At 37.5% G+C, this 26,241-nt stretch overlaps 1 protein-coding gene across 2 annotated transcripts in view; it reads left to right on the plus strand.

Annotated features, from left to right (window-relative positions):
- fgf14 (fibroblast growth factor 14) overlaps window positions 1-26,241 on the plus strand; it is a 142,372-nt gene that overhangs the window by 21,319 nt on the left and 94,812 nt on the right. Inside the window, exon 1 of one of the 2 annotated variants that reach the window (XM_053496307.1) lies at window positions 365-404. The exons of the other annotated variant lie outside the window; for it this stretch is intronic. The gene's annotated coding sequence lies outside the window, so the exon portion shown is untranslated. Of the gene's footprint in view, window positions 1-364; window positions 405-26,241 lie in introns of those variants that run through there. 2 annotated transcript variants of the gene reach the window in all.

Here is a 26,241-nt window from a genome sequence, read left to right on the forward strand (position 1 = left end):
CAGCATATGGCAACACCTTTTGCATCACTTGCTCCTTTTTTTATACTTTAAATACTGCATTTTTTCCTGTAGCCCTGTTTTACCACATGACATTTTGTGCCAGTAGCTGCAACTCAAAAGTCTGTTAGTTTGACTCAGCCTGATGCAACAACAGAATATGTGTTTAGGCCCTTGACATTTCTGGGAGGCCATCATTATCTGGCAGTAAGGCAGCTCCTATTGGTGCTGTATAAGAGGTGGGCCTTTCGAAAGGACCTGAAATGGTCAAGAGCTGGCAAAGCCGTTCCAATCGTGAAAGTCAGCCGAGAGTGTTGATGTTAAAGATCGAGTAATGGATCACTCCGGTTTTCTAAAGATTGTAGAGAAGCAAGTGCACACTGCAATCAAAAAACGTAAAGCACTGGGTAAGTGTGGGACAGTAACCGCTGTTTTGATAGATTTTCTTTTTATTACCAGCAATTGTATTAACAAAATCCACCCAGATGTTTTCTTTAATTAGTCAGCTTTTCCCATACAAGCCGTACTTTAAATAGCTTTTATACAAAGAACTTAACTGCACATTGAAACCTCGAAATGGGCCAAGGACGAGTCTACGCTATTGGAAAGGTGTGAAAAAGACTTGCTGGTTAATTTAATTTGGAAATCAAATTGAATGAATCGCCGCTAAATGTAGTTGACCACAGAGGATCTTCTGATTTCTGCTGAAATGTGAGACCAAACACTGGTGATACGCTGTAAACACAGCATGTATCAAAGACAGAATCAGCTGCAGTCACACATAACTCCAGTTTGATTCTTTGCGAATGGTGCTAGACAGATAAAAGTAATCGCTGCATTGCAGATGATAGATCCTGAAGGTCAGTCTTTTTTTCTGGCATGTTTATGAGAAGTCTCCTTTTATTATTACCATGGGAGAGGAATGGATTAGATTATGCATGCGCTGCATCCAGGTTGACCCCCACCCCCCCCCCCACCCCTGGAGGCTGTTTGTCCTGAGTATGAGATGATGCAGTGTGCAGTGAAAGAGTCATAATTAAAGGGACTGTGCATGGCCATGTGTGTGTGGTTGTGTGTGTGAGAAAGAGAGAGAGAGAGAGAAAGAGAAAGGAAGCTCTTCGGACTCAACCTACACATGCGCTAAGGCCTTCATCCTCTGCCTTCCATCTTACAGTGTCACTGCTTTCTTCTTGCTTGTGATCAACACTGTCTGTGTTTTAAACACACATACATGGATAAGCATCAGTGTGTGAGGTGTAAATCCTATGATTATCAACTGATGGTGACCCAGCTACTGATTGAAGGCTACACATCTTCAAAAGAGGAGAAGCTGCACACCACGTGATAGCTCGGTCACTGTGTCACGTTCCTCATTGACTGAAAAGAGAGAGAGAGAGAGAGAGAGAGAGAGCAGCTTTACTGCAAAATCAGAATAGCTTCTGCCTCCGTCTCCCTTTTAGTTAATCAGTTAAGACTCACTGGATGAGATCTACTTCGCTTTCTGCAGGCCTTCAATAGGCAACGATTAACACAAACGCTTGAATTATGCAGCTGTTTTCTGCACACTGGTGTTGGAAATGTCAGTACAGGCCTCACTGGGAGTTGTACTCACTACTAACCATAGACAATTTTATTCATCTTCAGGATTTGCTTGATCCTGGTTATGGTGTAAATATGGAGCTTATCATGATTACATCATAAACACAGAGACGTAAGGGTGACATAAAGAATCGAATCCACCTGACAGCTTGTTTTTTGGATGTAGGAGAAAATCCAGACAAACCCATGCATATCCCTACATCTGGAACTGTCAGGCACTGAGGCTACCCCCTGCACCACCCTGCTGACTGAGACTGAATTTGTTCAGGCTTATAACAGATCTGAGCCAGTATTTGATCTCTAGCCTAAAGCTTTAACCCCTCTGAGCCACCTCTGCCTCTATTATGTACAGTAGTCTCAATGATTATCTCTATATAAGAAAGCTACTAAAAGTGTGTATGCGCTTTTGATGAGCATCATTTAAACGTGACTGAAAGGAGAGTACACATTAGACAGGTCATGGTTACACTTCTTCCACCTATCTTTGCGTTTGTCTGTGAAAAGCCTCATAATAATGCCCATCTAAATATAGTCAGCTTCTCCAAAGGTGGCATAGCAACTGAGTTGATCTCAGCTGATGCTTCAGAACATCCTTTTGAAATGCTTTTGAATAGAGTCATCTTGACTCACATCTACTTCGTCTTATTTATTTTTTAAGGCCTTATGTAAAAATGATGGGTAATAATGGCTGCACATAAGCTTTGATAACAGCCTTGGAAGAGTGGGACTTTTTTGTGTGTGCATGAAAAAAGCCTTTTGAATGCGTGATTGTTACCAAAGTTGACGTGTGAATGTTTCTGGTCTTGGAAAGATAGTGTTATTGTTCTATTGATAAGGTTTCTGCTGTGAACACTTGGTGAGCCCAAACATAATTAGTAGGTAGGAGATTCCTGTCCAGTAGGGATGTACCAGTCAAAAGTTTGGACACATCTTCTAATTCCATATTCTTTCCTGATTTTTTTTTTTTCCCACCCTGTAAAACAATGCTGAAGGCGTCCGAAATATCCAATAATCTCCTTTGAGCAGTTGATATTGAGATGCGTCTGCTACTTACTGTGTGCTCTGTGAAGCCTTCATAACGGCTCTAAACCGAGGTGCTGTTAATTGGTGATTTCTGAGGCTGGTGACTCTAAATGAACTTCTCCTTTGCAACAAAGGTAAGTTTTAGTCTTGCTTTCCTGGGATGGTCTTCATGAGAACCAGTTTCATGGTGTTTGAAGGGTTTTGCAAAAGCACTTGACAATAATCTTCTCACAAGAACTAGTCCAGAAAAGTTGCCTTTCGTGTCTTAAAATTAGAACAATTGACTGTTGTTATTGTTACTTAATTACCTAATTCTGCATGTGTCCTACTGTAGTTTTAGTTTTTTATAAAAATCACTAAACAAAAAACATTGAATTATGGAGAAGGTGTGATCTAAGTTGATTGACTGGTTCTGTACAGCATCATAAATTATTATTCTCAAAGGGACAGTCCAAGGACAGAAGCGTTGTGGGTCATGGTGGACCACTGGGAAACAAACCAGCTCTTTGTGACATGCTGCGTATGAGGGGAGGAAATGAAAATTAGAAAGGCAAGCGCACTAATTTCTTTTTTCTTTCTTGAATTTATTTCAGGATGTGCTTGTCTCCACTTCCTTCAGTTGATAATGTAAGCTGCTTATGCCTATGCAGCTTAAATTGTTACTGTAGATATATTGTGTACATCAATTTGTAAAAATCCCGGGATGTGAATATAAAATGTGTAAAAATGCAAGAGGGTAAATACTCACGCAAGACACTCTGTGGATATGTCAAGCGATCTCCTTAATCATAATCAGAAAATGACTTTTTGATAAATCTCTCTTAAGCAAAACGGTAAATCATAGTATTAAAATAGATATCTACAACAAAAACGGGAGGAAATTGTAAAGAAACCTCTTAGTCAGATCAGCGGTTTGGTTCAGCGGGTTCATCAGAATATTCTGGAGCTCTGGTTTGGCTCACAGTGTGATGAGATCGCCTACACCAAAAAATATATATACGTCCTGCTGACTAAATTTCGCCCGACATAAGGTGCCTCAGTGGGCAGCCGCCTTATGATTGGACAGGGCTAATCTCATGAGCATTGCCCATAACCGCTGCCTACATAGGAAGCTGCTCGGCAGTTGGCACTGCATGTGCTGCTAATAAGGAGTTACACCCTAATTTATTTTCAGTCGCCTTACGTTCCGTCACTGATTCAACTGCAACCTCGATCCATTTCCTTGATGTAGTTATGATAGTGTCACTCTTGTATAATGTCAGCATGTCGGCTACGCTCAGTGCTCGCATCTCTCACGCGTCTGTGTATTTATCATAGAGAAGCAGCAATCAGCAGTAGTGGCAAAGATACAGGATGACAAGTGCTTCTGGCTCGTCAGAAAAACACAGAGGTACTGTATCTTAAGAAAGTCCTACCGGAGGACATAAGCCATAACATTAAAACCACTGACAGGTGAAGGAAAGTGATGCCCGTCAGTTGGTGGGATATAACGGTCAGCAATGGAAGAGTCAGTTCTCAAAGAATGCACAGTGCCCTTCAGCCTCTTGTGTATGGAGTTGTATAGCTGTTAGAGTGCCCATGCTGACCCCTGCCTACCACTGAAAGCTCCTACGATGGGCATGTGAACATGAGACGGGGAAAGGGAAATGGTGGTCTGGTCTGATAATTGCCATTTTCGTTTATATCCTGTGGCTGGCTGTGTGCGTGTGCATCACTAACCCGGGATAGATATGGCACCAGACTATGCACTAGGCTAAGTCATGTTAACCTTGGGTCCTTTCATTCATGTAGGTGACAAAGACTTTAAGGTGTTGACTTGGTTTCCAATTTTTTCACATCTCAAGCTGATCGAACATTTATGGTATGTGCTGACAAACATGTCTGTTCCATGAATGAATGGTCCGCCTTGCAGGAAGCTTACAGGACATAAAAGATCTGCTGCTACCCTCTTGGTGCCAGATACTACAGCACACCTTAAGAGGTCCTGTGGCGGCCAAGCCTTGATGTTTCAGGGCTGTTTTGGTGGCACAAGACAGTCTACACAATATTAAGCAGGTGGTTTTAATGTTATGGCTGATCAGTGTGTAAGGAAGGCATGATGCTATAATTAGTCTATGCAACTCTAACACTTTTTGCTCACTGCCAGGCTGTGAAGGGAAGATGTCATTGCATGGCAGTGCTCAGTCATCTTTGTTGAGTCATGCGTTTGATGGCTTTGAATTTGTGTGTAAAATGGGTCATTTATTACGATGTGCACCAATGTAGCAGAATCAAAGCCTCTCTCGATTCAACCGGGGTTTTAAGCTGAATTTGTGATGTCAGTTATTTTTACAGACTGTACGTGTAAGAAGATTTTTCAGAAATTTCACTTCGATAAAATGACCAGCAGATGAAATGATGATGTTTGATAATAATGTGAGCAACTACTGTATACTAGTGCAATTTTAAAAAAGATTGTAGATATCTTTATATCTTATTATAAATATTTTTCATGTTAAAGTTAAAGTTTACAATTTAGTTTGTAATATACAGTTTACATTATTAATAAAATATTATTTATTATATAAAATGTGTATTATTACAGTACATTTATTTTTATTATGATTTTTTATGCACTACTTTATTGTTGATAGACCAAACCACAGTATATATATATCATAATATAGATCATGTATTATAGAAATGCCTTTGAGGATTATGATATGATATTTTTGCAATATTGCTCACCACTAACTCCAAGAGATATATTTATATCCCATATGAACTGATATGTTGTTAAAGATTTAATCATGTCCTATGGGAAAATACACTCCAGGAAGTGCTCTGATTTATCATCTTCCACTGAGGACAAAATGAAACCAAGCATTGGCTAAGGTTAAAGTGCAAAACAATAAAATATAGATGACATAGATGGTTTACATTGATTTAGCCTTACATTGTACATGTCATGGCCATGCGACCTACTAACGATCGAGATGACGTGCCATATGTGAGGAATTTGTGGAGTGATGAGCATGTTTACAATGTGGAGACAATGTGCTTTATATACAGACAGTGCAATATATTGCAATATAGATAATATAATCACTATCCTTATTCTAACAGTATGCTAGGGTAATAGGTTAAAATCCGACTTATGACATGACCTTCAGACCTTCAGAGATCTCTGATTGCATGTCATCTCAAACCTGCTCTGTTGTGGTGAATTATAAGCTTATAAGCCACTGAACTGTGATATGAGAGATAGAAGTAACGTGTGCATGTGCATGTGCGTGTCTAATTCTTTTTACACAGGTACAGCCTTAGATGTTGAGCACTCTCCTATTGCTACATAATTACTTAGCAAAAAAAAATTAAAATCCTAATGCCAATTGATTAACTCGTCCACCTCATACTTCCCATGAAGTCTTCATGGGAATCTGTGCAGTTTTATTCATAACATGAAAGTTTATTTAATAACCTTGGACATGTTTTGATTAGTAATGGTTAAGGAGACATTACAATGACCTTACAGGGCATCTGTTTCCCTGACAGGAGAAGAAAAAAAAAAAAAACCCTTGTGCTTCTGTGTAAATATCCAACATCTCAAGGTGTCCTTTCCACTGGGAAGTGAGCAGATAACATTTCTGACATGGCCTTAAATAGATATTTGGAGATAAGTTTTTTCCTGTGACTCCATTTCCTCACAGGAGTGTGCCGTGCAAAACTGATATAGAAATGTCTTTGATTTGTGCGGCGAATGCATCGTGTATGCTTTTAGTCATCATACATGTTAGACAGTAAAGGTTGAAGAATGATGTTGCAGAGGGGACAGCTGTCATGCCGGTCACTAATGTTCATAAGGAAAAGACGCACACCTGTTAACGTAATCTGTTGATGTTAATGGCAAATGAAAAAGTCTTTAATTTTAGTTGCGTGTTCAATTCAAGCCCGCTTCTGAGCGCTGTGTCAAACACAGTGGCGGCCGGTCAATAAAGGGTGCTGGGACGCCGCCCCCTTAAAGTTTGGCAGAGAAGAATGCTACTTTAACATGTAATTATTTCACATAATAATTAGTTGTTTTAAATAATGAAGTAAAGTTATTTAGTCGAAATATTCAGCTGTATTTTATAATATAATTTATTTACAAACCAAAAAAACTGTATTACGTTCATTTGTGTTCGTGTACGCGGGGCGCCGGACAAACGAGCGTCTATGTAGAGCCGTACATTTTTGAAAAGCATGTGGCTGAGCGCTAATTGGATATTTTTTCAAATCATCCTTGGGGCGCAGCACTGTGCGTTCCAAACCCTCTCACTTTTATTCTTAGCAAATTAATATTGTATTTAAATATTTGGGCTCATGTGATTGGACCATTCTCAACGAGTCTTAATAACGGTCAGCAGATTGTAAGTTAATGTATTGAATAGTGATTGACGTGGAAGCCAGATAAATATGAGAGAAAATTCTGTAATTTCTCTGCTAAAATACTCCTTCGCAAAATAAAAAAAAGTTAAAGAGATTGGACCAGATCGACCTGATCTTCTAATTCAGCAGCAGTCAAGTAATCGCGGCCGAACTTACACTCAGAGCTTTTCCAGCACTTCTTATGGCTAATTACAGGCGATTATTAAAGTTTCATTTTAATTTTGTTTGCGCCCCCCAAAAAAAAGCTTTGCACCAGCCGCCACAGTATAATGGATCTATAGTTAGTCCGACCCCTGTGAAAGTATCGAGGACAAAGTGAGCCCCACGCTTAGGGCAATGTGTAGTCAGAACTATTGCCACACACACACAGCACACACACACACACACACACAGACACACACACACACAGACGCACACCTTCATTCTGTACAGTATCTCTAAGCGTGGTACACTATATATAGCACTAAAAGACACACAGGAGGGGAGAGAGTTTAACACCGAAAAGAGATAAGTGTGTAAAAGGGATCGTGTGTTGAAAGTGAGCAACACACTGTTAAATGGAATGTCGTACTAAAGAAACCCAAGACCCAAAGCTTTGTTAAACCTGTAGAGCCAAATGTTCACGTCAAAAATCTTTTTTCGCAGCTTAGAGAAGTAACAGCTTTGTGTATCTGGCTAGCAAGTGGCAGAAAAAAGATTCAATTTAGTAGTCCTGTCTCTTGTGCAACCCACACCGAGCAATGATGCAATGAAAGTGAGAAAGCATCCATTTGTGAAATGACAGAGACTAATAAATTAGCTCTATAGATAATCAATCACTATTAATGTAATCCAGTGATTTGATTTATACACAGAAGGCCACCGGGTCCCATGTGACTGTAAGAAGACTGCAGATTCACTAGCATGCATTATTCATCTAAGGAGATGACAATCCACTTAGAGCTGGTGGAGATGCTAGCACAGCAGTCTTTACTAATGGAGCATAAGTGTACATTCAGGAAATACCTGTATTAACACTGTTGAATATTAGTATACATGTGCATGTTGATACCAGCCTTTGACACAAATGTCTGTCATTCTTATTGTGCTTTGAGAAAAGGAAATTAAAATAAATCAATTTTTTATCAAATTTATGGCATGACAATTTAAGGGACGCCATCGTCCATCATTTTATTTTGTTCGATTTACAGGATTATTTATTTTATTGGTGTTTTAGCTTATTAATGCAATAGCAAATGTATTAGCAAAGTTTTAAATAGCATCGACTATAGATTATGCCTGTTATCATCGTCACAGTTCAAGATCTTCCTTAATACTGTATAATGAATTATGCACATCTGTCAGCCAATCAGTAACGAGCAGGGGTGCAGGATAGGTTTATGAAGTGATGTGGAATAAACTTTCACAAAAGTTCTACATTTTAAAGATTGTGAAAATGTGTTCCATCACTGGTTAACACAGGTCTATATGATCAACAGTCATCATCATACATGATCCGAAGCTTAGTCTGTTGTGGCATTTCCAGTTACCCACCTAAACTCAAAATCCCTATATAATATATTTTAAGTAACTTAAGATGGAGGTTTATATTAAGGACGTTTAAAATAAAAAATAAATTTTAATCAGTGTACGATTTGTTTATTATGAAAAAAATGTTGACTCTACAATGTCTAGCTAGCAAACGTGATAAAGGGGAGTAAGCAGGCGTGCACGTGCGTGGTGTTCATGATACCACAGTAATTAAAGATATGAGTTTTATTCTGCAGCCCAAATATATAGGAACAAATTTTGTTTCACAAATTTCACAAAACATTTCTTTTATTTGCTGACTGGGGTTAGCCCCGTGGTTAAAGTGACAATCTGCAGAGTATTCGTTACTTGATGTGAATAGACACATGGATCTTAATACAAAATTAAACATTGCATTTGATGATAAGCAAAATTTTCTAGTTTTAAGTGTTTTTTAATAAAAGCAAAATTATTTTTTGATAAAAACTTTGATACCAAGAGTTTTGTGACTGTCCTCCCCGTGTACAGCATTCAAAGGAAAAAGGTTACCCGATGCGCAAGTACACACAAATGTGGACACTTCATTGACGTTATCTTTACTATGGTATCTTTTTTTTTTTTTTTTACACTAAAAGCACAGCAGAGCGTTTGTGGTGAAATGTGTAAGGGTCAGATTGCAGTTTGTTTACAGAGGAAATCTCTGCTGTCATAAGTGGAGAGGAATCCGTTTGCAGTAATCGATGAGTTTTCTTTCAATTTGGTCAGCTCCCTATTCATTTTCCCTGTGCGGGCAACACTGGACCTGCCCAGAAAGACAGCTGTCAGGAGAAACTGATCCCTTCTGGGAGTACAGATCGGTTCTTTTGTGTGCCACACTCTTGCAGATCCCTTCAGCCGACCTCATCCTGTCCTTCAGCAATGTGAATCAGGCGGAAAGTCAAGGGAAAAAAAAAGACACTTCCTTATCTTTCAGAAACCAAATAGTCTGATGACATCGACAAAAAGGATTCGAGCAGGAAGAGGGCATATTATTCTCTGGTAGCCAAATCACTTCGCCTTTGAGCTACCAGGAGGAAAGAAGTGCGAGAAATTGCCAGAGCTTGGAGTGCCTGACACACTAGATCAATGTCGGAGTGATGTGTGAATATTACGGATCAGAAGCGCTGTAATAGAATGAGCATTGACAACAGGGCTGCATCTCTGGTGGTACGCCAGAAAACACTGATTCAGAAAACAAAACTCAACTAAAAACAGTGAGAATCATCACTTTATGACTCATGATGACTGATGTAGAGAGAAAAATGCTCTCATCACAGCTAATTCCTCACACTTTGGGTTTTCTTCCTCTTTATTACTACACATTGTATGTGTCTAGTAATAGCTATGAATTCCTACATGTGTGCACATTAGTAGTACATATAGTAAAGAAGGATAAAGCTTACTCTGGTCATCACCATTTCAGACAATCAATGGCAAAAATCTGTCAAACAATATTGCAAACATAGATCATATGTCCACCGTGTGACATAAAAACCTTAGGTTCTGTTATAAACCACAATTGTAGGCTGACAGCTAATGCGCCTTTGAGCCAAGCTTTTACTTTTGCCTGAAGTCATCGAAAATATGCAATAATCTCCTTTGAACAGGTGATATTGAACAGAATACTGTTCTTGCAAGAACTAATCCAGAAGAGCTGACCTTCCTGTCTTAAAATAACAACTGACTGTTGTTATTGTTGTTACTTAATTACACTTAATTGTTCCAGATTGTTAAAAATAATTCACAATACCAATATTGAAAGGTTTGAAGGTGTGTGCACATAAAACATTATAGTAAATGATGGACATGATATAAGATATTCTCTATTAGCCACTCTTGTATAATATTTATAAGCCATCAAAACCCACATAGGCTGCATTCACATTACAAGCCACATTGCTCAGTTTATGTCATGACAGTTCACATTTATATATAAAAGTGACTTTTATCTGACTCTAATGTGGACACGTCTGTTCTCTGAAGCGGATTTTCTTGCCCATCATTGGTTCAAACATGTCACATTTGTGTGACCACTCATTTATTTCAAATAAAGGATACACTTTTAGCACAAATATCCTTGGGATTTTGCTCTAGAGGATGGCAAGCAGTTAGTCCGCTATATTTGATGAGGTCCTCTTCTGTGAAATCCCCAAGCTGCCCGTGCTGACTGATGTCAGCGAGCTCCCTACACATGCACAGAGGAAAAATGTCTCATGAATTTAGATCCGGCCATTCTCATTCAAGTCGCATGACCATGTATTGGATATAGAAGCAAATCACCAGCCTGAAGTGACTCAAATTTGATAATTTTTTTCATCTTAATGTAAATAATAGCACAAATCTGTCTGAATGTATAAATTTGATGTTTTTCATATCAGATCTAAGTCACTTTGGTATGTGGTCCTAGATCAGATATATATATATATCTGATACACAGTCATGCGACTCGAAAGGAAATGGGCAGATCGGAATTCATCCAACTTTTTGCCTCTGCGCATGCATAGGGATCTGACATTATCTGTTAGGACCGGCAGTGCATGTGATAGCAGTAGCTGCTAAAACAGCTGGCTTCCTTCATTCTTTCAGATCTCAACAAACACAACCAACTAACAGCTTGTCATCCTACTGAGCAAAATCCCAAGCATATTTTTGCTAAAATAGCAGCCACTGCTTAAAATGAACGAGTGGTCGCACAAATATGATGTGTTTTAACCCAGATGATGCAAGCAAAGATGTAGCAATGTGTCCATGTGTGCTATTTTAGTGGAGATTAGTGTGCCATGCAAATCCAGTCTGACCAAAAAAATCTGAATTGAACAAAGCTTGTAATGTAAATGTAGATAAAGTTTTATAACCAAATATTGGTTTGCGCAGACAGCCCTAAAAAGATTGGTGTCACATTAAGGTAAAAATTTCGGATTTTAGTCACTTCAGGCTGGTAATGTGTGCAATGCCATAATTTTCTTTTCTTTGGAAGTTACTAGACGCATATACTGAAGTAAACTGAGTTGTGGTTTAGCCATACACTGAATGACAGTTAGTGAAAACTGTTCATGCATTTAGACACACAAACACAGTCACGCACACACACACACACACACACACACACACACACACACACACACACAAAGCATTCAGAGAGAGACTACTGCCAGCTGTAGTACACCAACATCTGTTTGGATTAAGAAAATAGTTGCTTTTACTGTTATTCAGTTCTGTGAATAATTGGTGCAAAGTCTCTCACAAGTTTTTATTTGCTTATTATTAATACCGCTTTCTCATGAAGCACTTGCTGAAGAACCAACACTGCTAAATCCATGCTATGGCCATGACTAGGTTACTCTATAGTAATTAGATCAGATAGGGAATGCTACTGTTTTATCATTTCTGGTACCAAAGTAGTTTTCAGCTTGTTTGACCATGGCCGGTGATCGGCCCATAAGCACTGATAAAATTGATTCTGTGTCAGTCATGCATGTCTGTGTGGTGCAACAGAAATTAATTTGCTTTAAGTTTGTATCCTGTTCTAACTATCTATAGCCAGAAGGAATATACAGTACTGTAGAGTCTCCAAAATGTCTCTGTTAATGTTCCAGCTAAAGTCCCACTTATGCAAATTCTTTCTTTCACTCCTGCATTAAATGTACTGTTTCACTGTCTGGAACTATGAATGCAAAAGAGCTACTGTCTCTCCCCACCCGTTTGTTGACGTTCACTTTTCTAGCCAAACAGAATGCGAGAAACATTTCTAGATAAAAATAAAAAAAAAGGTGGGAGATTTTTCTACCCATACTCTTTTCCCCTATGTCCAAAATCAATGAAAAGGTGAATTTAGCATTGTTGGTCTCCTTTAAATGAGTTAGTTAGAAATTGGTAAAAGGTACAATATAAAAATAAGCTTATCAGCTTGAATGTAATCAGTGATATTAATATTTTAGATTAAAGGCCATGTACACACCAGTGGTAAAGTGCTCGCCCTATCATTCAGGAATCGCTGGTTCGATTCCGGGTGATGCTGTAACCTCTCACAACCGGAGGTCTAGAGAGAGCTGATTGGCCGAGCTCTCACAGAGGGGAGGGATAAGAGGTACTTAGCGATCCCACATTAATCACGGCTCTACAGCCAATCAGGGGCGAACCAAAGGAGTGGCTAGCGCTTTCCTCCGAGTGTGTTACTCCGCCCCTTCGGCCCTCTTCGGCCCTCCTGGCTGAATGATAGTAGTAGCCTTAATGTGGGAGCCCCCTAGTGACAGGGAGGAATTGGCCACCACTAAATTAGGGAGAAAATCTGGAAAAAATCCCTAAAAATAATTATAATAAAAAAAGGCCACGTACACATCTGCCTGTCATTCTGTACAGCAGAATTCTCTGTCTAACTTATTAATACAAAAGAAATAGAATTTTGTAATTTTGTTTAGAGTACGCCATGTTTACGCTAAGTTGTACTTCTGCCATGTTCAGATTATTAGATCTGTTACATGACTGTTCATAACAATACTTTTACTAACATTTTGATTTTAGCACATACAGTGTGCTTTCACTTTGTGTTTTTTACACGCCCTCACCTCAGACTGCTGCGGATATGTTTGCTCTGACAATCCGTGTTTTATTTCATAGTGGCGTTCCATTTGCCTGCTTTTTATTAGCTTTTTATTATCAGGACTTTCCGCAGGAAGAATAAACATACATTCATCTGTCCAGTCATCTTTGAAGGTTCAGTTTTTATAGTGTACTTGCTTTTTTTTTTAAAGTAATCGATGCTGTGTTGCTTGTTCGTTTGTGTTTTATGAGGATTTGGGGATGTTGATGCATTAGGGTAATTTCTGTGTCTTTCACATCTGTGTGTTTATGGTAAACTATTGTGTTGATTGGCTTTGTTTAGTTACGCATATAGCCACGCCCATCTCAAGGGAAAAGCAATATTCGCCCAAAAAAAGCGCTGGATGGTGTGACGTAATCAGGCACAAAACACAAATTTAACTTCAGGCAAATATGGAACGGCAAATTTTCATAAAATTTTGTCCAGCCAGCTTTGCGTGATGCTGTGACAAATTCGGCTGGACAGACAGACAGACATACAGACAGAATTTTTTCTGAGACTGGTTTCTGGTCCTTCAATGTAAAAAACGTAAAGAAAATATTAAAAGTGGAGCAAATTCTGACCAATGTACAGACAAAACCTTGTTTATATACTGTATATGGACAGTTCATCCATTATTATAATTTAAATTGCTATGTGTTTATAGTGGTCTAGAAACTAAACATTCTCCATATTTCTGTGGAATGAAATCACGAAGTCTGAATGACTGAAAGTACTCATACAAACAAGTACAAAGAGTCCAAGACTACCATAAAGATGAAACATTTTTAAAGAGAGGAGTCAGTGCAAAATTAGGTGCAGGTAGTACAGACATAGTGCATTTTTTTTTACTCCAAATTAGTTTCACTTTGTCAAGAACTGCTGATGAGGGTGCGAGTGGACATTGACATTTCAACTTATTGAATGAGTAGAAAACATGGCGTGTTAGTCACTGGTAAAAAAAAACACAAAGTGTATACTTCACACAGGGGTGAGGAAACGCAAGGGCTTAGATGTGAAAATTGATCAAGGGGCAAGCAGAAAACAGGTGCATGGAATGATGACATGATAGGGAGACAACCAGTGACAAGACATGGGAGGAGACAAGACGTGAGCAAAAACAAAGTGCACATGGCAACCTAAAGAAACAAGAAGTGAGTACCGAATGGCTTCCGCTGCTGTGTGCGCTGCAAGCTGTGACATGCAGTGCATGGCAAGAGAAGAAATACAATTTGTCACCTATCGCTAACAAAATGAAAAATTATTGTAGTAAACAAAGACCAAAAAATATAAACTGGCAAATAGTATTGCCTGTTTTAAAACATGTGCTTAAATGTGTATAAGAGGTGTTCAAGTCAAACCGGGACTTATAATTGTGAAGAATAACAGAATACAGTTATGAGAGAAAAAAAAAAAACATAATATATAATCTTCTGTTACACTAATGCACTTATCCCAAAGTTCCACTAGTGCTTGGACACCATCAAGGTAGAAGGTTTTCACAGTATACTGGAGCCATGATCAAACTACCTGCTTAACATCTGAAAAGCTGGCCCAAACATGTGGATCCGCCTCTGAACATTCAGTAAGTGTGACCCTTAAAAGTAAATGGATAACTTGTGGAAGAGACGGATCTGTCTGAATCCACCTCGGCTGGGATCGTCATTCGTGGACGTACAGTCTTTTTTAAAACTGTTTGCACCATTCAAATGTTTTATAGTCTCATGACTGTACTCTTTTTAAAGTCTTTTGCCAACATCAGTCCATTTTATACTTTCATTAATGAGAAATTTCATTACAGGTCCCGGTTTGATTTAAATGTTGAAGTAAAAATGGCTTCATTCATATTATGGATTGTTGTTTAGATTGTCTTTAGCGAAACAAAATCTTTATTGTTCTAACTTCTCCACTGAATCCGGCTTTCTGCTCATGCTGCTTCACAGGGCAGTATAACACTCTCAAAGCTATCAATGCTATCTGACCTCTTTTGCATATGTGTGGATGACAGTGTATATTAATGACAAGCAAGAATATATGAAACCATAATTTTTGGAATACAAGGCAACAGCCTTTTGAATAACGTTTTATTACTTCCAGAACAAAGTTTTTTATGTGGACTTATGTCTTGGGCATTTTCTTGTTTAAATCTTTTTTGGAACCATCAACATGGAACATATCTTGTGTTATCTGTAGTAGATAACTGTTGCATGAGGAATAGCATACACAAAAGGGGCATAATAATAAAAAAAATCTGAAGGCATGTTTAAGGAATAAACACATGCATATCAATTCCTTGAATACTTTCTTTCTAATATATCACTACAAACACACACTATCTCTAATCTACAGTATGTATGTGATCTAGATTCACTCATCTCGTCTCTTTTGTACTTTTTTCCTCAATATGTTTTGCTTTTTTTTTTTTTTAGCATGTCCATTTTAATATATATATAATTATATATAGAAATGTATTCACTTTTTTTTCTTGTTTGTTTAGTCTATAATCAACTTATCATATTACCTTATCAACTTACCATATTACCACGGTCATATTATTGGAGGATGGAAGAGTCAACGTAGAAATGTAAAGAATGTGGAAAAGCGCTATACCAACAAAAGCTTGTCCACAGACTTCAGGTCAACTTTACTTTATTTACAGCACGTTTCAGCCTGCACTTCCCATTCTGTATATAAAAGGGTTTATTACTTTGCCAGTTCACTGATGTATGAGTAATGCATAAAGTTGGACGTTGGCTTTCAGGCTGAAATAACAGGCATTAGTGAAGCGTTGAGACTTGATCATCATCAACCAGTAGGCATGTGATTTAGGCAGATGAGAAAAAGCTGCTTTTTTTGCAATGATTGCTTAAGCTGAAGGTTTCACTTACATCCCATAAAGATAAACAGATAAGTCTCGTCACTAAAAATGGCAGGTTTACTTTATGTTGAATTAATTGAATAAAATACATAAATTTGCAACCTTTATTTATTGTGGTAATGTGGAGAGGCATAAGGTCACAATCATGGTTTAGAGTTTATTCTGCTTCTATAATTTTCTGCTGCTTTAATTGTGCCTCAGGTGTCATTTGTATGATATTGTCCTTGACAAACACCCTAGCTTGGCTATAAATGGCTGCATTCTATTTTGGTTGATTTGGATGACAAATTGTTTTTAGTGTGATTTGTATTGTAGTACTGTACAATTAATCACATAAAAATTTAAATTGCAATATGGACCTGTGCAATTATTTAAGCCCAATAGACTGAAATTTATTATTTTTATATATTATTTTATATATACTATTATATATATATTTTATTATAATTGTAGCTGATAAATAAATATTGGCAAAAGTCCTCTTATATAATTTATCGGACAATTTGGCCGATTATTTACTCTTATTAACTTTTTGTAACATTTAATTGTTACATATCACAGTCACAATATGCATCAACATAATTGCAATGTGATTCTTTTCTTATCAAATCGTGCAACCCTAATATATAGCCTATTAAAGATCAGTAGACTGATTGCTCGTTTAAATTAGTGTTATTGCAGACTCTTTCTAGTGTTCTGTAGGTCTAACCCTAACTCTAAATTCTTTAAAATATCTTTGGGTCATCCTTGCAAAAATAAGTTATTACAAATTACTGACTGCATGAAGACCCCTTGAAGACAACTTCAGTATTAATCAGTATTTATTAGTATCAGTACTTATTAACTTTCGTAAATAAATTATCCTGAAGAGTGTAAACATTTTTAGAGTTTGTGGTTTGTCTATTCCTGAAGACATCCCACAGTCTTATCTGTACCCACTGGGGAAACTAAAGTCCCTCATTTGTCCTAAGAATGCAGGGAGATGTAATAAATAGGTACACTCCTGAAAATACACTGTTTTTCTGTGGGAGACTCGAGAGACGGAACTCATAAATCGAGTATATGCTTTCTTTTTTTAAAAGTCATTTATTTCAGTTTTGGCTTTGCATATTTGCCGAAGAACTAAATCAAGTTTGTATGCATAACAATGCTCATATAATGCCTTTGGGTGGATGATATGAAATTATAGACCACCTGCTGCTCCAGTCATAATATGCTCCCTGTCATATTGTGTACACTGATGCCATGAAAAGCTCTGGAATCAGCTTCTTTTTTTAAAATCACTATTTTAAGAAAGACATAACGAAGAAAAGCTCAGAGTCGCTCTAAAATATGGTCTTACACAGCACACGGTTCAGTCACTATATTCTTAGTGACAGTGACTAAGCACAACACTGGATACATTTATTTTGTTACCTGGTAAACAGTAAGGCGCATTTAAGGACATATTGTGCTGCTAAAGAAATTGGCTAAATCTGTTAAGCAAGATATACTGTAAGAAATGTTCAGTTTTCTATTTGTTTTTATGACCTAAAAAGACCAGACCTTGATTTGCTGGAAAGGTAGCACATAAAATAGACGAATACGCCAGCATGTGTCATAGCTCCTTCACCTGTGCCGTGGGGCTTTAACAAAATTACATCTAAATGCATCTTGCACTCCTGCTTATAGACTTCAGCCTTTAGACTCTGTGTGCTCCTCAGTGTTTAGAACCAGAATGGTCGAACTGTCCATATACAGTATGAACCCAGTGTTGGTTAGCTGTAGGGTACTGTAGCGCTAGTTGACTAGGATGACTCCTTCATTTGACACTAGTCCATGAAGCCTTGATGTTTTTCCTGTTCATCTTTGTTTCAAAAACCCACCTCTTATACATATGTTAAAAAAAAGTTTGGTTTTTTTTTACATTTTTTTTTTTTTTTTACTTATTTTTGAAATACGGAAGATTTTTCTAAACACAAAGACATAGCTCAACCTGAAGGGCTAAAATGCTGGAAGGATGTTGTTGCGTGTAAGGCTTGCTAAAGGTCTTGGCTGGCTAATGTTACATGAGAAACTGACCTTTGGTTCATTGTAAGAAGGAAAACGTGTACACACCTCCCACATATTTTGCTTTATTTTTGTGTTTTTATATGTCTGGTTAACACTGAAAAATACAAGTTAAATTTTTTACCATTTCGTGCATGCAAGCTTCATTGTTTGCCAGGCTAAATGAAATAAAAGAAAGTAGGCAATGCAGCAGGTAAGATTCACATCCTGTTTAGGATAAGGACATTTAATACTCCTTTTACAGACTGCATTTTGTGAGTTAAATGATTTATTTGCTGTGCTTAAAGCTCTTCCCACATCAATAATTCGGCATTTAAAATAGAGTAGCGCTAATGAAAAGAGATCTGGAGCTGTTAGCCCGATAGCTAAGGCATAAGCATTTCCTTGTTGGTCACTTGAGGGTCTGTTTTAAGGGCAAATAAGGAGCTCTCTGCCAGTTCTGGGATTTAAACTGACAACTTGCACAGATCCATAAGATGGAAAGATTTGTTAAAACAAAGAAATGAAATACTAGTAGCTATTTAGGAAAACACTGTGCCGTTTCCAGCACTGAATATTCCCACTTGCTCCTATCCTATGGAAAGTCCTTCTGAGGCATTAGCACTAATAGCACTATCATCTTACATGCTCACGTAAGGGAATATTATTGTCCCTGTGGTGCAATTCAACCAGTTCCTCCGTTTACTGTTCTCTCCTGTAGTCAGTGGATAACATCCAGTGCAAGCTGTGTGGAATTGCGCGTGTGGCCACGGCGGAAATGCTGACTTGTGGCTAATATCTGTCTGTGATAGATGGCTGTGTGCGTGGGGCATGAGCTCTTCTCTGTGCGGAGGATTCCCAGACTCCTCAGAGAAGTGCTCCTTCCATGCCTCCCTGGTGAGGTTTGTCATGTGTTCCCAGCTGCACGCTCCTTACTCTCTAGCACGATGCTAATTGGCTCGGTAATTGTGTTCCACCTTGCGTGCAAGTCCAGGCTTGTCAGATTGGCCTTGGAAAAACATCTGAATTTAAGTTTATTTAAAACCATCAAAGTGGCAAGAAATCCAGATTTATTACAGCGAAAAAGTGAGAATTGTTACTCTGAAAGTGCAAAGAGTTCATTTCGGGCCTTAGATGCTGAAGCTACAGGAGCAATTGATGGGAAAATTACTTTATGACGAGTAAAGAATGAATAGTTGCTGAATAGTTCTTCCTTTCCATTAGTTGAAACTTTTATGACACATCAGTAATAGTAACCAGCAGGAGATCAGGACTGGGGAAGTATTAGCACACTGGCAAGCTGTTAGCTGGTATGTGTGTGTGTGTGTGTCTGTGTGTGTGTGTGTGTGTTTAAGAGCCAAAAAATCAGCTAGACAGCATTATCCCCGTTTTTGATTAATGTATAAAACATGGAAATAAAAATAAATAAATAAAAGATTAATATACGTTAAAAGACATGAGGTCCAGAACTAATCTCAGTCTTGAGCCTGGGATGTTATTGTGTCGTACACTGAGGCTTTTTCTGAAAAGGAATTGCATTGCTGTTTGCCCGAACTCATGCCCCACCTGAAGGGGGCGCTTAAACTAGAAGACATGTTAACAGATCAAGATGAATGCAAGTTAGGGTAGGGAAGACTTCTGGATCTGCAAGTGCTCACATAGAGTGTGTGCGCATATACTCATAGAGTTTTTACCTTTAGTGTTCTTTGTCTAAGGCATTATTTTTGGGCTCCTTCCAAGCTAAGTCATCATATTTTTTTGCTTGTCTTTTGGTATCCTTGTAACAACCTTCCACTGACATAATTATTAATGTAGCAAATTAATAATATGCATATATCTGTACTTAAATCTAACTCTTAACCTTAACCTCAGTAGCTTTTTAAAAGAAGTTTTTCAATACAAGTTGCATTTTTCACCACGTAGGACGGAACTACTGTATAGTACTCTTTGGGACCTGGGAAAACATGTGAAACCTACTGTATTATTATCCACATTATCCAGCTGCTTTGCTACCATGCCGGCCATCCAAATAAACTTTTCTATTCCGGTAAAGATGACTGAATTTACCTAGTGCCCTGCGCCCCAGGTCCCCTGTACAGGATAAGCGGTATAGGGATTGAGTGAGAGAGTAAGAGTACTGTATATAGATTTATGAGAGCAGTGTCGCACACCACACATATACTGTAATAGCAATTTATGAATTGCTTCAATGCTTCAATCTCCCTGCAAATGAGCACCAATTGTGAGAAAGGGTCTACTTAGTAAAGCATGATGGCACCTGTGTTTATAAAAATAAATCTATTGTAACTTGCATGGAAGTGCGGTAAAATTGTGTATTAGAAAGATTCAGGATCCGCAGTCACCTCAATATCTTTCATACACATGCATACAAAGCCCATGGTTTAGTTCACTGTTGATAGATTAACACCGAAGCTCTGTCTGATCACTCTGAGCTGAACCGCAGACCCTGCAGTCCTGATAGATTCACTACTTCATTACTGTACTCACTGAGGCCTGCGTTTTCAGACGTGCGCCTCTTTTGTAGCGCAGCACAGAGTGCAGCAGTAGATAGACTGTTTCATTCTCATATATTCTCTATATTTGACTGGTTTTCTTACCAGCACACAATTCCATTGTATCTCCAGCACAATAACTATTTTATGATTAATGTGACTTGCATTTTCTCCCGCAAACTTTTCAATTACAGATATCAGTATTTCCTCATGCAGCAGTTCATTCACTGCTTCTGATGACCTTCTGTAAATGTTTTTTTTTTTGTGCCTTGTTTTCTGTAAAGCCTTGTCCTTTGTTGTCTTAGAGAAAGCAATAAAGTTGCATAGTGCTGTGGGAGCAGCTACAGAAAGGTAGTGCTGTTTCAGGGAAAATGTTTATGAGCTTACTGTGAACGTGCGGTCCGTGACTGTGTGGATTATGCATTTGCATGCGAGCGTGATTGTGTTATTAATGATGCTTGTATTTGATAAATACGGGTGGTAGATGTGTGTTTATATGCCATAACTAACGTGTTTTAACAAGGACAGGGCTTTGAACTTTGCAGTGTGATAATAACCGTGTCCAAAAATAATAATAATAAAAAAAAGATTAAACAGGGATTTATTTGTTTCTTTATTTTATTTATTTTATTGTATTAATGTGAAATTTATTTCCGCACTTGAATATGCATTTAATTTTTACTTTGGTGTTATTTTCAAATAGTAGTGTTTGGAAATTTTTTTTTTTAATAATCTTTTAAACACCAGCTTCTGAGGTCACATGGTAATCATTAATACAGAGTGACCACAAAATTAATATATTAAGGCCACACGTCTTGTTTTTTTAGATTTGTTGGTTGCTATGAAGTACTCATGGTAACAATTTTTTTTTAAATGAGTAAAACAGGAAAAATCTATCGAAACCATTAAGGCCAAAGGATATTGACAGTTTGTGTTTGACCTGTTCCTGCAAAATAACTAATTGGAGTTCATGTATTGCATATGATGTTCAAGCAACATACAATATTGAGTCAGTTCTGTTCTTTTTAGTGCATGTCATCCACTGACTGCTCACAAAATTAATGTCTTGTATTTTTTTCTTTTTCTTCTCTCATCTATTATTTTTGCATGTACTATATATCTGATGATATTTGAACTGAATGTGTTAGGGCAGGAAAAAACGTTTTGCCGCATCTTTGAGCGTTGATTTCTCTGTTTGCACCTCCCAGTTTGACTTCTTCTCTTTTAAATTTTTTTTTATTAACCTTCATTGCTCTGAATGTCTCATTGGTTTTCCTCTGTTTTTTTTTTTTTTTTAAGCAAGTGGCGGTCTATAAACATGACATTTTGTGTTGCAGAGTTAAACAGAAAGAAAATAGGTTTAGTCTCATACTGAATTTGTCGAAATGTCTTAGAATAAGACTTAGTTTTAGAATTCAGTATTTTAAGGGACTTCCACACTAATTATCTCAATTTGATTTTAAAGATGACAGTATAGGGGGAATTATTACACAGTGCATGCATTTAGAAATCGAATTTTGTTTTGTTTTACATTAATCTGTTAATATACAGTACTGTCACAGTTCACAAGTTATAATTGTTTATCAATTATACTTTTAATGATTCGAGCTGTGAATCCTAGATTTTCAATTAAACAAAACTAAAATTTATCATCTGATTTGTCTTTAGTATTACTGAAGTAATAAAAATAGCTAAAATCTAGTCTATACCGAAATAATAGGTAACTTGTGGTGTTTTTTTTTAAATGTCATGTCTCATACGATACAAGAGATTATCTTTTTTCCAGCCGATGTTCTCTACTTTCCTACTCTGGTCTAGTGATGGGTCATTGATCAACGATTTGTTCAGAAGAACGAGTCGTCTCGGAGAGTGATTCGTTCATTTTTTGGGCATGCCCAAATCATCCCAAAACCTCTGTAGGTTATGTACAGGAAACAGAATTGAGCGGTTTAATTCAATTCAGTTTAATTTTATTCACTTTTATTTGTATAGCGCTTTTAACAATTGTCAATGTCGCAAAGGAGCTTTACATAAATCAAAAGAATTATTTAAGTTTGTAAGGAATGTGAATGTGCATGAATCAAAATGGTCAGATAGGCCCTGATGAGCAAGCCCGAGGGCGACAGTGGCAAAGAAAAACTCCCTGAGATGGCAATAGGAAGAAACCATGATCTTTTGAGTGCTTCTTTCTCAATGACTCTTCTACTCCGAGTCGTTCGTTCTTTTGTCACGTGACTCTCATAGACGCTGTGCAATGCAATAGATTCAAAAGAACGAATGACTCAGACTGGAAGATATGAGAGGCGAGCGGTTCATTCTGTTTATTATAATATGTCCTTAGCTGCATTGTAATTTTTTCATTACTGGAACTATAGCCAAAATTTGTGTATGTAGACGTATTGGGGGTCTGTTTATTAAAAATTCAACATTTTAATTTATTTCTGATCAAAAGGACAAAATGAACTAAATGACTCTAAAAAAGATTCGTTCATTTTGATAAACAAGAGTCAAAGAACCGAGTCACTAAAATGATAAAAAATTCCCATTATTACTCCAGTCCAGTAGTTGGTGCTATTGCTCCAACCACCCATAAACTCAAAAGTAGAAGAAAGGAGAAAGAAAGAAAGAAAGAAGTTTGCATTTCCTGCAAAAACTATGGCTATTTCTTTTTCTTTTTTAAGATTTTTGTTTCTTTCAAAGAATAGAACATTTGGAAGTTTATTTAAATAGTTCAAGTGTAAATTGATTTATGTGTAAATCAATTTTGATTGAAAACTGACCCATCAATTCAATTAATTAAATCAATCATAATCGATTTAATCGCACAGCTGTGTTAGTGACATGCATAAGCGAGTTTGACCAAACATTTAAAAAGACAGCTGGTAAGTTATTGATGACTGTGATGTACATGTTCTTTTCCGGAAATATGAGTTTGACTGCAAAATGCGATGACTAATATTTTAGGACTTTTACTCACTTTGGCAGATTCTATTCCGTCACCACACAATGTTTTCTATAGCAAGATGTTTAAAAACGCTAAATATCCTTCTTGCAGAAGCTTTGATCTTGCATATTTTAGCCAAATTATGGTGTTCAGCAACTACACAGCAAAATGTGACATGTTCTGAAAAGCCAAGTCTATTGCTTTTTTCTTTCAAGTAATCAGTGAATTAAAACTACCAGCTTGGAAAAACAGCGTCTGCCATCAGCAAATTAAATTTTTTCCGTAAATTTTTGAAGAATGTTGAAACCAACAAAAATGTTGTTTATATGCTCTTATTGTCATTGGAGTTACTACAGCAGTCATGGACAGATATTCACTTTGAACATCCACAATACGTGGATACTGTAAAAATAGTAAATTATGCAATTTGGATGCCATACAAACACCATACTATAAACTCAAAAACCCTGTTTGTGTTGGATACTGTAGTATTACCTTCTGTTTTACTTCCAAACCATGAAGCATGTTACGGTAAAATACAGTACCAGTCAAAAGTGTGGACACTCCTTCCAATTCAATGATTTTAGAGCAATATGGGAGATTTCAAAACTAGGAAGTAACACATATGGAATGCTATGTAATTAGGTACAGTAAGAACAACAACAACAACAAGAGCAGCAGGAACATCTATCTATCACATCATAACATCTATCTATCATAGATGTCAAGTGCATTAGGAAAACCCATCGAGCACCATGATGAAGCTGACTCTCATAAATACCATCCTAGGAAACCAGGACCAAAACCTACATCTGCTGTAGAGGAGAAGTTTATTTAGAGCTACCAGATTCAAAAATCACCAATTATAAGCACGCTGCAACTTTTTGCATATTTTGGATGCATTCACAATTGTTTAACAATGTAAAAAATAAAATAAAAATCAGAAAAAAAACAAATGAGTATCCAAACCTTTGACTGGTAGTGTATATATGTACAAAAGACATGAGGTACAAACGTTGTGTTTGGAAAGCTTGGTATGTTCGCTCCCTCATATAAAAATCCCACTGGTATAATCACAAGTAGTTTGACTAAATGGCACTTTTTCATGCTTTTAACCCGAAGAAAACGTATGTCCCTATTAATGTGCAATACTTTTTACATAATTGGAAAAAAACCTCCTTTTTTCCCCCTGCAAAACTGCAACAATGGATTTATCTCACTCGAACCAAAGGCTAAAGGCTACCACATCTGTAATTAATAGAAGCATGTTTCCTTTTCACAACACACATGTTTATGTTTTATATGAATGAGTCCTTAACCTTAAATGTTCCTGAGCAGTGCAGGCTCTTTCAGAGATTTGAAGAGATACAGAAACAGGCTTTAAGAAAAGACACAAATGTGTGCACAATAAACAGGGAGAGGGGGAGCAAGTGATTAGACCGCCACGAATAGTACACAGGCACAAATGTGCAGCACAATAACCTCACTTCTCATTTGTGTGATTGGGGGGAAGGCTGAAAGCACAAGAGAACGGAGAGAGAGAGAGATGATGACGAGGTGTCGACTCTGCTGCCCAGCTCACAGGCACACTTTAACTAGAGCAGACAAGCAGCAGCACAGGTGACGTCACCACTACTGAGAGTGAGCTGCAGAGAGAGGAGGTCTCGACCTCATCCACAGCCAGCTGTTACACACACAAATGCACAGCAAGCGAATGGGGAAAAGCAAAAAGCAAAACAGCATTCTCGGATTCTGGCGGCAAATATTTGCAAAACCATGTATTGAACACCGAGAGGCTAATATACACACACACTACAGTATCTGACAGTAGTCTGCATCACGTTCTTGTTTCTGCACAGTTCAGTGCCCTGGACGAGGTAAGTTCTAAGAATAGCCATGTAACTTGATGGAGCCTGATAAGGCTCGGCTGATCAAACACTAGGGCCGAGTGAGAGGAATTGGTTGCCGGAGGCTGTGAACCTCCTGTTCTCTGCTGTTCACACAAAAGCTTTACTAAAAGCCTGTGTGATGAGCAAATGTTTGATACATTCAAAGTGAATTTTGCAATTTAAGAATATGGCATAAAAACAAAATATCACTCGTGTGGTGTTGCATGTTTACATGCGATGATTTTTGCCAGTCTGAATGAATTCATCCTATCTGTGGATTCTGAATGAACATTGTTAGTATACAGTACAGCTCACATGCCCTATAATCTGATCCAAAGTTCATCACATACTGTACAGCCTAAGTCTTAACGTAGAATCTGTACAAACAAGAAGGCATTCTTTTTAATTACTCTGCTTTTGTTGTTACCAAGTTATTTCTGTCTCATAAAATGTCATCCAACTGGAATTTAATAAATTTTCCACTGTAAGGAAAGTTGATCAGTGTATCACATATGCCCGATGTTCAGGAACAAGGATGCTCTCGCAGCTTGTACGTAACATAAAATGCTCACTATACTTTATTGTCAGGAGGCTCGGTGGCTAAAGCTTTTTATTTTGGTGTGACATTTAGGCATTTTCTACCTTTTTTTCTAATTAAATTATAAAATTTGCACACGGCACATACAGTATGCCTTCGTGTTCTCTTAAGTGTTTGTAGCTTTCTAACGCAGGTTTAGTCAATTGTGGAAATCTCAGAGTTGCACCTTTACGGGTTCAAACTGAATCAATTCACCAGATTCCCTCTCTTTGTTTTATTTGATTTATATGCTTTGTTA

The sequence above is a fragment of the Clarias gariepinus genome, chromosome 5, assembly GCF_024256425.1.
Source record: "Clarias gariepinus isolate MV-2021 ecotype Netherlands chromosome 5, CGAR_prim_01v2, whole genome shotgun sequence".
Lineage (NCBI taxonomy): Eukaryota > Metazoa > Chordata > Actinopteri > Siluriformes > Clariidae > Clarias > Clarias gariepinus.